Genomic DNA, 14,618 nt, shown 5'->3' on the forward strand with positions numbered 1-14,618 from the left:
CTCCCAAAGTGCTGTGATTTTAGGTGTGAGTCACTGTGCCTGGCCCGCCCATCTACTTCTACACACCCTAAGTCTCCTCTCCTTTAGCAAACTTTCCTTGATCCCTCCATGCTATCTTATAATGCTATTGCTTTCATTAGCATTTTGTACATTGTCTATCACAGCATTTATCACATCTTATTGAATTTGTTGCTTATTTTTCCCCCATGGTAGACACTGAGGTTCTGGGAGAGGGTTGGGAAGGACTAAGTATTGTTTTTTATTTTTAACCCCCTAGATCCTAGCATGGTGCCTGGCACATAATAGGTGCTTAATAAATATTGTTTGAGTTATTAAATGAACTCTTGTCTGTCCAAAAGATGTTTCTGCTTCTTAAAGCGCTTTTTGGCTTGTATTATTCTAACTAATCCCTCTGCTAGAACTTTTCCTTATTCTTGCATATTCTTATTCCATAGTAAATGTGTCTGTGCTTTTCAAAGGCTTGATTTGGTAGGTAATTTAGTCTTTGGTCATATGTGGCATTTCCTCTTAGTTCTCAGAAGGCTGGTGCTGCTGTTATGATTTCACAGTATGAATAGATTTGCATACTGTTAAGCTGCAGTGATCTTTTACATGCATTCAGGAAAAAATGAAATAGTTGTAAATAAGCATATGCATGAACTCATTCAGAAAAATGACTCTCTGGATTCCAAATTGCATAATCATCCTCCTTTTATATTGAACAGATGAGTAAGAGCTTTAACTTTTCAGAGTTGAAAGATATGCTGCTATGTCAGAGGAGGGAAGAAGAAGAAACAAGAGCTTCCCTAGATGTAGTCTAACTCTGATTGCAGTGTTGTTCAATCCAGTCTTTAAAAGATTCCCATTTAAAAAGCTTGCAGGTTGAATTAGATTGAGTGCCATTCACGGGATTGAAAATATATTCCTGGTCTGAAAATTCCTTTAGGGCACAGAGTCCTTATCTTAGGCGTTTCTGAATCCCCACCCTCAGCATTGTTCTTCATGTAGTATGGACCTTTTACAAATATGGGAGTCAGCAGAAGGAATTTATTTTCCATTTTGCTGTTTCATTGAACTTTATAGGCTGCTTGTTTTTGGATTAGTTGAACCTTTTACTTTTTGTGCTTTTGGCTTATTTTACATATTGGCATAGAAGTTAGCAGGAAAAAGCAAAATGATAAGCTAAAACCTGAGGACTGGGAACTAGCTACTGCCCTCATCTGTTTATTTTATTTATTTACTTTTTTTTGAGATGGAGTCTTGCTGTGTCGCCCAGGCTGGAGTGCAGTGGCGCAATCTCGGCTCACTGCAACCTCCACCTCCTGGGTTCAAACGATTCTCCTGTCTCAGCCTCCTGAGTAACAGGGATTACAGGCACCTGCCACCACACCCGGCTAATTTTTTTGAATTTTTAGTAGAGATGGGGTTTCACCATGTTGGCAAGGGTGGTCTTGAACTCCTGACCTTAGGTGATCCTCCTGCCTCAGCCTCCCAAAGTGCTGGGATTACAGGCACGAGCCATCGCACCCAGTCCCTCATCTGTTTGTTGTTAATTATTTTAACTGTTTTCAGTGTACAGTTCAGTGGCATTTATTACAATCACATTGTTGTGCAACCATCACTGCTGTCAATCTCCTTTCATCTTTTCATCTCTTTTTTTCTTCTCAAATAGAAACTCTGTACCCATTAAACAATAACTTTCCATTTACCCCTTCTAATTTTCTTACAACCATCATTCTACTTTCTGTCTATATGAATTTGACTACCCTAGTGATCTCATAAGTGGAACTGTATGATACTTGTCTTTTTGTGATTGGCTTATTTCACTTAGCATAGTGTCCTCAAGGTTCATCCACACTGTAGGATGTGTCAGAATCTCCTTTTTTGAGGCTGAATAATATTCTATTATATATACATATCACATTTGTCTACCCATTCATCTGTTGATGAACACTTTGGTTGCGTCCTCTTTTGACAGTTGTGAATAATACTGCTATGAACATGGGTGTACAAATAGGCCCCTGTAAGATATATACTAAGACGTAGTTTCAAAACCTTTCACATTTTCAAAATAAAAAACGTGTGGTTCAAAAGACATCGTCAAGAAAGTGAAAAGACAACTCATACATTGGGAAGGAATATTTGCAAATCATGTATCTGATAAATGACTTGTATCTAGAATATATGAAGAGCACTTACAACTCAACAATAAAGACAGCTCAGTTTAAAAATGGGCAAAGGATCTGAATAGACATTTCTCTGAAGAAGATATACAAAGGCTGGTAAGCGCATGAAAAGATGCTCAACATTATTAGTCCTTATGGACATTCAAATCAAAATGACACCAAGATACCACTTGATACCCACTAGAATGGCTGTAATAAAAAAATGGACAATAACAAGTGTTGATGAGGATATGGAGAAATTGAAACCCTCATACACTGTTAGTGGCAAGGTAAAATGGTGCAGCCACTTTGGAAAACAGTTTAGCACTTCCTCAAAATGCTAAACATGGCTGGACACCGTGATGTGCACCTGTCATCCCAGCTACCTGGGAAGCTGAGATAGGAGGAACTCTTGAGCCCAGGAGTTCTAGGCCAGCCTAGGCAACATAGCAACATCCTGTCTCTAAAAAAATCAACTAATCATAAAGTTACTGTATGACTCAGCAGTTCCATTCCTGGGTATAATATACCCCAAATAAATGAAAACATATATAGACACAAAACTTGTATACAAATGTTTATAGCAACACTATTCATATTAGCCAAAAAAAGTGGAAACAATTGCAATTTTTCTCAACTGATAAATGATAAACAAAATATGGTATATCCCTGTAATGAAATATTATTCAGCAACAAATAGAATGAAGTACTGATACATTCTATAATGTGGATGACCCTCAAAAATACGCTAAGTGAAAGAAGCCAGTCACAAAGGACCACATGTTATATAGTTCTGTTTATATAAAATGTTGAGCAGAGGCAGATCTATAAAGACAAAAAGTATATTAGTATTTCCTTAGGGTAGGAGAAGGGGACAGGTGGTAGGAGAAAATGGGAGTGACTGCTAATAAATAAAAAGTTTTGTTAGAGGATGATGAAAATGTTCCAAAATTATAGTAATGGTTGCAATATACTAAATCTATATAAACCATTGAATCGTGTACTTAAATGGATGCACTTGACAGTATGTAAATTACATCTTGATAAATCTGTTTGGAAAGGAAAAATTTTAGCGGCATTATCGCACATTCCACAAGCTCACCTTGTGGATGTCGTGTCATCAAAATAGTCTTTTTTACCCTCCATGAAATAGGACACCATAGTCTTTTTGGAGAAGAAATTAGGGAATTTGTCATTGAAAATACAGGGAAAAAACAGGGGAAAATCGTTTCCCCAGTTTATAAGAAATAAAACACATTTTGGCAATATTTATTCATTTCCTAAAAATGTGGCATGTCTTCTTTCAAAACGAGGACAGTATTAGTGCAGGTGGACTCTGCATCAGAAGACTTTAACAAACCTTAAAGCTATTTAGGTCTTCTTTCCCTTGGCATAGGAGTCTTGGTGTTTGGTCTTGCTATTCAGCTGACCTTGGATAAACCAGCAATCCCTCTTCCTCCTGCCTAGTAAGTCAGTCTTAGTCTTGTTGGAAGGTGTGGTTGAAGGCTAATTGAGAGAGATCGACCTGTTAATATTCTGAAAAGGGTTTACCTTAAATTAATTTAAATCTGTGGTTTCAGTGGATTTTATGTATGCCCCCTATTCCTGGCTTTGGTTACCACATAGCCAAACATTAATTGATTTTTTAAATATATATATATATTTTTGAGATGGAGTCTCACCTTGTAGCCCAGGCTGGAGTGCAGTGGTGCAATCTCGGCTCCTGCAACCTCTGTCTCCCAGATTCAAGAGATTCTCCTAATACTATGCAGCCATAAAAAAGGATGAGTTTGCATCCTTTGCTTTGTAGGAGCATGGATGCAGCTGAAACATCATTCTTAGCAAAACTATCACAAGAACAGAAAACCAACACCGCATGTTCTCACTCATAGGTGGGAACTGACAATGAGGATCACTTGGACTCGGGAAGGGGAACATCACGCACTGGGCCTATTATGGGGAGGAGGAGGGAGGGTTGCATTGGAGTTATACATGATATATAATGATGAATTGATGGTGTGGACGGTTGATGGGTGCAGCACCACCAACATGGCATAAAGATACATATTGTAACAAACTGCACGTTATGCACATTGTAACCCTAGACTTAAAGTATAATATAAAAAAAAAAAAAAAAAAAGAGATTCTCCTGCCTCACCCTCCCGAGTAGCTGGGGGATTACGGCACCCACCACTGTGCTGGCGAAGTTTTTCGGGTAGTATATTATATAGTTTTTTCTAGAGACAGAGGTTCACCCATGTTGGCAGGGCTGGTCGCGAATGCGCTGATGGTGCAAGTGATCTCCCTTGTTCTCGCTTCCCAAAAATGCTAGATTGGATTTAATTTTTGGACTTTTGCTCTCACTTGCCTTTTGTTTGCCGCTCACTCAGGGCCTTATGCCTGAGTATCTGGCACATTTTTCTCACCCAGGTTGTGGATCCTGGAGGGAGGGACCAGGGACGTCATTAAACTTGCTCATAGTGCGTGGCACTGTGTAGGTGCTTTGTAGTCATTCATGAAGGGGTATAATTCCACTTAGGTGGAACTTTGAGGGAGGAGGCGGCGAGCGAGTTGCGGCGGATTGGTACTTTTTTAGAAGTTTGTTGAGGAGAGTCTTGCTCTGTTGCCCGAGGGCTTGAGTGCGAGTGGCGTGATCTTGGCTCACCACAACCTCCACCTCGGGCGGGGGTTGGAAGTGATCTTCGTGCTCAGTTCCTGAGTAGCTGGGATTACAGGCGTTGCACTACCACACCCAGCTATTTTGTATTTTTAGTAGAGAGCGGGGGTTTCCCATGTTGGTCAGGCTGGTCTCGAACTCCTGACCTCACGATCCACGCCTTGCCTCCAAAGTGTCAGGGATTACAGGGTGTGAGCACGTGCCCAGCCAGTAGGTTTTGTTATTATCTAATGTCTGCTAAAAAGAATGTGGCGCAGCCAACTGAGAGAGGACGTCCTGCCTCCTGTTTGATTGATCATGACATAAGTTTGCAAGCATGCTAACATTCATTAAAATAACATAAATTAACTCAGAACGAAGATGTTTGCGTGGTTGCGTTTTTGTTTTGGTTATGCTGGAATCTGTGATCAGTTTGTCAGCCGCGAAGCTGCCCGGAAAAGCGCCCGGCGTCTGATGTTTTCTGGTTTTTGTGTGGCGGAGGTTGATCAGAGCCATCAGTCCTGTCAAGTGGTTAGGGGAGCAGGCGGAAGATAAATCGAATCCAGGGCCTTACACGACCTTTTTTTTTTTTTTTTTTTGAGACGGGGAGTGCGTCGCTGTGTCCCCAGGCTGGAGTGCTGTGGCCGGGGATCGGCGAGCGTCGAGCTGCGAAGCTCCGCTCCCAGGTTCACGCCATTCTCCGCCTCAGCCGTCCCGGGTAGCTGGGACTTACAGGTGCCGCCACGTCGGCCCGCTAGTTTTTTGTAGTTTGTTAGTAGAACGGGTTCACCGTGTTAGCGCAGGGATGGGTCGCTCGATTCGCTGAGCTGGAGCGCGCGCGTCTCGGGGCGCGCGCAAAGTGCGGGGTTGAGAGCGTGTGAGCCGAGCGCGCGGCCGCCGGCTACACAGACTTTTAAAACAAAGTCTTGTGTCGCGTGATGGTTTTGTTTTGTACTAATGAGTTAATTTGAGTGGCTGTGAGAGAGGTGGAGGTGTGCGGTCAGGCCGTGTGTTTTGTTTGCGATCGAGGAGCGGCACATGGAGAGCGGTAGTGAGCGCGGAGGAGCGAGGTGAGAACTAAGACAGGCTTTTTCGGATTTCAGCAAGATGAGTTCGGTTAGAGATAAAGAGCTGAGGCTGTTGAGTGATTGTGATGTAAATGCGCATATTTTCTCGAATCCTGTGTCAGCGGTGTAGAGGAAAGAGGCTGAAGGCTGACCTGTGATGTCCAGCCTCCTCTGTCTTGGCTCGCTGGTCTGTGTCCTCCAATCTCAGCCCACCCACTTTCAATGAGCCCTTGTTTGGAAGTCAGGACCACCAAGGTTTGAGGGCTGGTCCTACCTTTGCCTTTGAATTATTTTTTTAACCTGAAGCACCTATCCCTGGGGGGGTGCTTAAATTTTGTGGGGGCAATTTTGGTTTGTCACCATATGGTTGATTATATTTTTTTGAGTTTTTTTATTTCAAGATATAATGATGGCATTATAAATTTACTTATAAAAAGAGGGTGCTGGGTGGGCCATGGCGGCTACGCCTATAATCCCGCGTGGATCACTTGAGGTTAGTCAAGGCGGTGGATCACTTGAGGTTAGGGTTTGAGACTAGGGCCTGGGCAAACATGATGAAACTCCATCTCCTTGCTAAAAGTACAAAATTTGCTGGGTGTGGTGGCGGGTGGCCGTAATCCCAGCTACTCAGGAGCTGAGACGTCCTAGGACAAAATGCTTGCCAGGAGGTGAGGTTGCAGTGAGTGAGATCATGCCGCTGCACTCCAGCCTGGGGACAGGGAGCAAGACAGTATCTTCAAAAAAAAAAAAAAAAAAAAAAAGGGTGTTGGCATCTTTAGCATTGAGAGCCCTGAGATGGATCATTGGGTCTCTGAGCCTAACTGACCTTTTTTTTTTTTTTTTTTGAAATAGAAATAATGCTTGCCCTACTCACCTCTCAGAATTTTGAGAATCAGTTGTGGAAATCATGTGAATCTGAGTCTGAGTGTTTCCTCAAACTGAAAATGGGAATAGTATAGGTTTAACGTGGCCTTTGTAAGCATTAAGTAGGATTACACATGTAAAGCACTTGGTAAGTGGTAAAGCAAAATGCAACAATGTGTATACCATCAATTGATTATTTAATCCTGACTTCCTGCCCGGCCAGCTGTCTTACTGTTGACTGGGTACATCTTGTGATCTTCCATCTTTACATTCCAGACCTTAGTGCTTGTGTGTGCTGCTCTCTCTCTTTCTTTTGCTCTTTTCCGTTCTATCCTCTCTCTCTCTCTTCCTTCTTCCCTCCTTTCTACTCTGCCCTTCCTGGACTTTTCCCCCTCATCTTCTCTGCCTGTGCCAATCTGCTGTTTCCTGAAAATTTCTCGTATCTGAACTCACACAGGGCCCCAGGGGAAGGATCTTCTCCTTCTGTTAGTTTCCTGCTCAGTGCTGGTTTCCTGCTCTGTCATTGCCTGTGAAATCATTGGTTATCTTCCCCGGCACGTGCATCTGATTGCTCCCTGGAATGTAAATCCCTTGGATTTAGCATGAGACTGCAGAACTGGTAGATGTCAGTAACTGTTGATTTTCTACACCCGAGAGACATGCTTTCGATGGAAACAAGCCTGTAAACCCGAACCTTTTCTTCCTTGAGGATATGTAATCACCCAAACAGTAAAGCTAGTTACAGACTTTTAGAACAGGAAAGAACCTCAGGGAGTTACTCTTTATTGCATATAACAGGTGGTTTATATACTTTATATACTTTGTATCTTTTCTTTCTCATAATAATATTAAAAGGTAAATGGGGCCACCTACATATCATGAGCAAGGAGGCTAAGACTCAGAGATGTTAACTCTCTTGCCCAAGGTCACTCATCTTGAAGTAGTAGAAGGGCTTCCCTTTGTCTTCAGAATCTATGTTCTACTATTTTATTCTGCTTCTTAAGGAAAATGAAGCTTTGATCATCACTAGAATACCATTTAGGGTAAGAAAGCTGAAAGAGTCAACATTAAGTAAAAACAAACAAAAATCATGCAGCAGCAGTCCTTTCCAGTGTCGAAACAGCTAAGGCATGGCCACTGAGGAAGTATTAGATGGCTACCATCTAATGCCAAACCAGTGTTTTGCTAAGATGCCAAAGGAGAGAGGGGCTTCATCGTTAAATGGCACAAAGAAACCCTGAAACCTGTACAGCAAGCAGGTTTGAATAACACAGCAGCAAGTATACAGCCTCTGGGGCCAGACTGTGGGTTTGGATCCCAGCTCTTCTACTTTTTAGCTGTGGGACCTTGGGCAGCTTCCTTATCCATCCCCTTGTATCTCAGTTTCTGCATTTGTAAAACATGGGGGTGATAATAGAACCCGCCCCTCAGGGTAGTGGTGAAAAACTAAAGAGATGATACCCATAAGGACTTAGAGCAGTGCCTAGCACATAATAAGGCTCACTGAGTGGTGGCGTTGGTTATTGAGGCTAAGTATTGCACAGCGAGAACTTAAAAACAATTCCAGCTGCTTGGCAAGGGCCAGAAGTTGACGGCCTTGAATCACTCACAGAAGCCTAATGGGTGCATGGTGGTGTCTCTCCTGACTCCACGGAGGGTCCATCTGAGGTTCCCCCACATGTATTTATCTAGGAATGTGTCCAGTGGAGGCAGGTTTTAAGGTCAGACCTCACCCTGTAATGATGAATAATAATTCTCTTTGACTAAGAGATGGGCTTAAGACGCCAAGGGGATTTGTTATTAAAAGTAAATAGCAACATGCTCTATTCTTTCTCCAAGAATCCAGAATAAATTGATTTCCTAGGCAGGGTTTGTAACTAAGTACTGAGTCTCTCACACTGCTCTCTGAAAGGTCCCAGTTAAGCCCCTGAGAGGCATGAATAGTTGATGAAGGTTTTATATTTGGACTCTTAATAAAACTGGGCTTGCCAGCTTTTAGAAAAGTGCTTCAGTTATTCAATGGGTAAGGCTGTGTGGGCCTAAAGGTATCTGTTTGGCTGGCAGGGTATTCAGGAGCATCAGGAAGTATTTCCCTGATGGGATGCTACAGGACTAGATCTGGAAAGGGAACTTTAGCCTGTTTCTGACTGCAGGGTTCTGACCAAGCTTGGGCAATAGCTCCCTGTTGGAAAATGGGTATGAGGGACCACAGCAATCGTCTATCTAATCTACTGGCGTTTGGCCATGTAATATGACAAATGACGATTATTCTTTCATCGGTGTCTTTCAGGTACCTTCTTATGTACCTTCTAATGCATATTGGTTTTCCTGTTCTTAAAGGCCTGAGAACTGTGCTGCTGGAAACAACCACAGCCTTGCTGGTCGTGAGCTTACATTGCTCTGTGGTTTGAGACGTGAGGCTTGATTAGGAGATAAAAGCCAGGTGGTGATGATTTTCCCACCCTTCACTCCAGAGAGGGTCCTTACCAACCTTTACACCTCTCCTGGGGTCCCTTCCCCTAGAATTCCTAGGAGTCCCCCAGTGGCTCCCCTGTGCCTAATTTCTGGGATTTGGAAAAGCTGCTGTTGAATAGGGCTATTGCTATGCGTGTGCGCATGCACACACACACACACACACACATACACACACACACGCGCGCACACACACACACACACACGTGGTTTCAGAAAGACGAAATGCAGGAGCCATGGGAAGCCACTGCCATGGCTCCTTCCCGGGACTTACCACCTCTGAAATGCTGCTGGTATTCGGAGAACAACAGCTCTCTGTGCTTCTCCGTGCCTGATCTGAGTGTCGGGGTCCCTCCCCTTGCCCCAGAGAGCGAAGGGATGGGAAGTTAGGGAAGTTGAGGGAAGGAGAGGAGGTACAGTGATTTACCATTTGCTTTCTGAACAGTGTTCAAGATAAAACCATAAATTGAGATGCAGAAAATGAACACACGTTCTCTAATTTTACTCCTAACGGCTAACTTCATGTCTTAGTCCTTGTTATGCATTAATGATGGTTGACATTCATTGAGCTCTTACGTTTCTCATTAAACCCTCTCAGCCTTGTAAGAAATTACTAGTACCCCTGTCTTTACACAAAGGAAACCACACCTGAGAAAGATGAATTTTCCCAAGGCGTCACAGCTGCTTATAGATGGCGCTAGGGTTTCATTCCAGGCCCCACCGCAGAGCTTTCCATTCAGCGGCGATGCTGAGCTGGCTCTGGGCTTTGCTGTCTGTCTTTTTCTCTACAGTGCAAATTCTGTCTTCAATATGTTAAGACCATTTCATGGTTTGTATTTTGCATCGGTAAGGTCGTGTAAATTGATTTTTTTGACATTCAGCTTTCTATGCTAGGACATTCATTTTATCTAGTTTCTCTAGGCTCTGAAAAGGAAGAGCCTTCCTCTTTTGAGCAGAGAACAGGGTGTTCAGAAGTCTGGGACATGCCAAGGAGAGCCCTGAAGGAGAATTTCTGGTGCAAGCAGCTTACTTAGGAGACCCTGCTCTTCCTTTTCTCCCCTCTGCACTCCCTCCCTTTGATCCCGGTAACCACCTCCGCTCCTCTGGTCCACCAGAGATTCTAATTCCCACCTATCTTTGTAGCCCAAACCCCTTTCTCAAGGCATATCTAATAAGTAAATTGATATTTTCAAAGGAACTTTTGCCCAAAGGCAGGGAAAGCAACAAAAGAATTAATAACTAAAAGTATTTTAAACTTCATGTTTCTGTTCCTAAAACTATGAATTTTACCAAGACACCAAACTCTTCAAAAGTATTACACCATGCCTGGGTGTGATACCTCACACCTGTAATGCCAGAACTTTGAACTTTGCGGGGAGCTGAGGCAGGAGGAGCACTTGATGCCAGAAGTTTGACACCAGCCTGGGCAACATAGTGAGACCCCATCTTTAAAAAAAAAAAAAAAAAAACTTAGCTGGTGTGGTGGCACACACTTGTAGTCCTAGCTACTTGGAAGGCTGAGGCAGGAAGATCACTGGAGCTCAGGAGCCCAAAGCCACAGTGAGCTGGGAATGCACCACTGTACTCCAGCCTGGGTAACAGAGCGAGACCCTGTCTAAACAAACAAACAAACAAGCAAGCAAGCAAAATGCCACTTATGCACTTGGTAGATGAGCAACCAACCTCGTTTGCCTGGCTTGTAGATCTTATTTTTTCAGCACTCAAGATCGAGTTTATTTGCTACCCGCTTCCTTTTTAAACACAAACCTTTTTCTCCAGATAGGATCCCCCCACTCAATTCTAGTTTCCAGTCTGAGCTAGAGTGATGGTTTTAACACATGACCACAAATTCTCCACCATTTGAAAGATGGAGCCTAATTCTCTTACCCTTGACATGGGTTGTACTTGAAGACTCATTTCTAATTAATAGAAAGTTGAAGGAGTGATATTGTTAGACTTTGGAGACTAGATTGTAAAAGGCATTGTGGCTTCTATTTTGCCCTCTCTTAGATTACTAGCTCTTGGGGAAGCCACTTGCCATATGGCTTCACACTCAACCCTATGGAGAGGCCCACATGGCAAGGAAACTGAGGCTTTCTGCCCATAGCTATGTGAGTGGGATATCTTGGAAGTAGACTGTGCAGCCCCAGTCAAGCCTTCAGATGAACACAGCCCTGGTTGGCATCTGAACTGCAAATCTGAGTGATCCTGAGCCAGAAAAACCTACCTAAGCTGTCTCTGAATTATTGACCCACAGAATCTCTGAGATAAAGGATATTTGTTGTTTTAGACCACTAATTTTGGGGGATAATTTGTTATGTAGCAACAGATACTCAATACAAGATGTGTGCCTATTTCTCAGGTGACATTTGGGACAATGACTGTTACATGCTAGTTTTCAACTCTACTCCAGATTGTTCTTCTCTTGTTTAGTACCTTATGAGCTGTGTAAACTAAACTCTCAAAGCCTCAGTGTCTTCCTCTGTACAATGGAGATAATAGATTCCCCCTCAGTGAGATTTTTGTTGTTGTTGTTGTTTTTGAAATAGGGTCTTGCCTGTCACCCAGGCTGGAGTGCAGTGATGCAATCTCGGCTCACTGCACCCTCTGCCTCCCAGGTTCAAGTGATTGTCCCACCTCAGCCTCCTGAGTAGCTGGGACTACCAGCGTGCACCACCATGCCTATCTAATTTTTGTATTTTTAGTAGAGATGTGGTTTCACCATGTTGGCCAGGATGGTCTCAAACTCCTGACCTCAGGTGATCTGCCTACCTTGACCTCCCAAAATGCTGTGATCAATGAGTTGTTATTAGTACTGGGTTCATAGTAGGCCACTCAATACATGGATAGCTGTTAGTATTATTAATATATTTTCAACAAGCATAATTCTTGTTTCATCTCACTTTTTCTGAATTCTTCTTTTCTTACCTCCTTGAGAATCCTGGTAAAGCACTTCTGTAACCCAGTGGGTATAGGCCTCTATTAGCTGTTGTGATAGAGTGCTTGTAGATCTCCACAGCTGACAATAAGCTTCATGAGAATGGGGAGGAACATACTGTTTTTGTTTCCATAGTGCCTAATACCAAATAAATGAATGAATGAAGTATATAGCTGCTTCTGCTGTATTTGCACATAAGCTGTTATTGGCATTCAATGTCATTAAAATGGTTAACTTTTATCTCCAGCCAAAGAAGGTATGCATTGGAAAACAAAAATGCATTAGAGAATCTGTTGTTCATTTTGTTCTCTGTCTTTCCAGCCCAGAAAATCTATGATTTTACTGTCAATTTGTGTAGACAGACAATAGTTCTCATGTCCATATTTTTTTTACCATATAGGGCCCGCTTTAGCATATAAGGGCCATTTCAGGGAAAATGTTGCTGTGAGAACCTCTTCCCAATAGCTGGAATATAAGTTGATTATTCAAGACATTTTAATTTTAAGATTATAATAAACATTATTGAACACAAATTCTCAGATGGAGGGTGTTAAACATTTTTCTCTAGTGTTGGAAGGCAGCATAGAACAGGCAAAGGGAATGGGGTTGTTTCTGACTTAAGACCAAATCCAGATCCCAGAATTTACAAGCTATATAGCTGCCTGAGTGTGGCCCCAGCTGTTTCTTCCCTGAGCATCCATTTGCTCTACTCCATGTGGATGAAAACGAAGAACATCAGAGAATACTCCTCACATTGCCATCTCCCCGCCCAGGCTTCCATGAATCTTTTCATCCTCTGTTCCCTCTCTTTGGTGTCTGTCACCAGATGTTTTGTAGGTATTTACCATATGTCAAGCCATGCTGGGCACAGGACTGTACCAACACACAAGACCTGGTCCTATTCCCTGAGGGCTCCCTGAGGGCTGGCAAGCTGGGATCTGCACTCGGAGTGAGTGGGTAGCAGGCAGCTCTCTAGCATGGCATTATGGGGTTAAATTTCTCCTAGCACAAATTCTGGGTCAGATTCAGCCCCTGGTGATTGTCTCTTTCCAGTTGGTAGGCTCGGATGCTGTGGAGTAGTCCAGTGTAGGGTTTACTCTCAGTTTTGCTTTGCTAAGGGAAATCTGGGACTTGTTATTCTGCAGTTACATCATTAATTAGTGATACTTGCAGCAGTAAACATCATGTCAGCTAAAATTAGTAATTCTGCTACCTCTTCTGCTGAAGCTAAATGGGAGGGAGAGCTGGATCTGGTGGGATGTGCGCCCGACATTCCCAAACCAAAGGCAAAAGGATGTTCAGCAGGGTTTAGCAGGGAAGAAAGACTGTGCTCAGGTGCACACGTAAACTAGGCAGGAGAGCTCTTGAAACAGGAAAAAGACCATTTGTTCATGTAGCTCAATGTTTTTCCTGGTAATCCTTGACAAAATTCATCCAGTTCATCTATCCATCCACAATGAGTGCCTGCTGCATATCAGGAGTAATACCGAAGTAAAAGAAAGTGCTCGCAAGAAATCTGTGATCCAATTAAAAGATAGATCATAGAATTATAGATTTTTAAAAAATATTAGCATCCATTGTTGGTAAAGGGAAAAGGAGATGAACATTTTTAAACATTGATGCTGGGAGTATTAATTGAGGCACTTGTTCTCGAGATCACTTTAGCAATCTTTACAAATGCTCTAATTTGTATTTCAATTTGTCAAGCAAGTCCACTTATGGGAATCTATCTGGAGAAACTAATAATGGAAATGTGTATAAACATGCAAGAATTTTTATTGCTATTTTTTATGGTAGCCAAGAAGCAAAGGAAACAAGTGAAATGTCCCGTAATGTGGTGTTATTGACAACCTTGTCTAGCTGTACAGTGGAATGCAATGCAGCCTTGAAACAATGCATTTTAGAAGACAGTTCAGTGGCCTATGAAATATTAATGCCACATTGTTAAATGAAAAGAGTAGATCACAAATCAATAAGAATCGCGTGACTCTAATTTTGTATAATATATGCATAAAAACAATGTCAACAGTGGCTATTTCTAGGCTCTTTGAATCTTCAAATTTGCGTTTGTTGTGGATTCCCAAATTTTCTACAGTGAACACATATTGCCTTTGTAGTTATAAAAAGCCATTGACAATAGAACGTGATAAAAGTGCAATTTGGCTAAAGGCCTCAGCCAAGTGCCTGAGAACCCAAGAGTGGAGCTCAGCAGAAACGAGGCTGTTCTTTTTCTCACGTGTGCATTATTTCATTCAACAAATACCTGTTATGTTTGCAGGTGTATGTGAATCCACGCATCACACAGCCGTGGAGCAGTTACCATTGCCAGAGTCTGTGCTGAGGGCTGTAGGTGCTGAAGCCTCAGCTCCACAGAGGAGGAGCTGATTGTCACGGAGCATCTATTCTTTTGGAAAGAAAGACAAGCAGATAAACAAACAAGAGAATTGCAGATAGTA

At 42.6% G+C, this 14,618-nt stretch overlaps 1 pseudogene; it reads right to left on the reverse strand.

Annotated features, from left to right (window-relative positions):
• Positions 1-14,618, reverse strand: part of LOC108521784 (keratin, type I cytoskeletal 19-like) — an 80,943-nt pseudogene that overhangs the window by 49,241 nt on the left and 17,084 nt on the right.

Source organism: Rhinopithecus bieti, unplaced genomic scaffold (genome assembly GCF_001698545.2).
Source record: "Rhinopithecus bieti isolate Rb0 unplaced genomic scaffold, ASM169854v2 scaffold_61298, whole genome shotgun sequence".
NCBI classification, from domain to species: domain Eukaryota; kingdom Metazoa; phylum Chordata; class Mammalia; order Primates; family Cercopithecidae; genus Rhinopithecus; species Rhinopithecus bieti.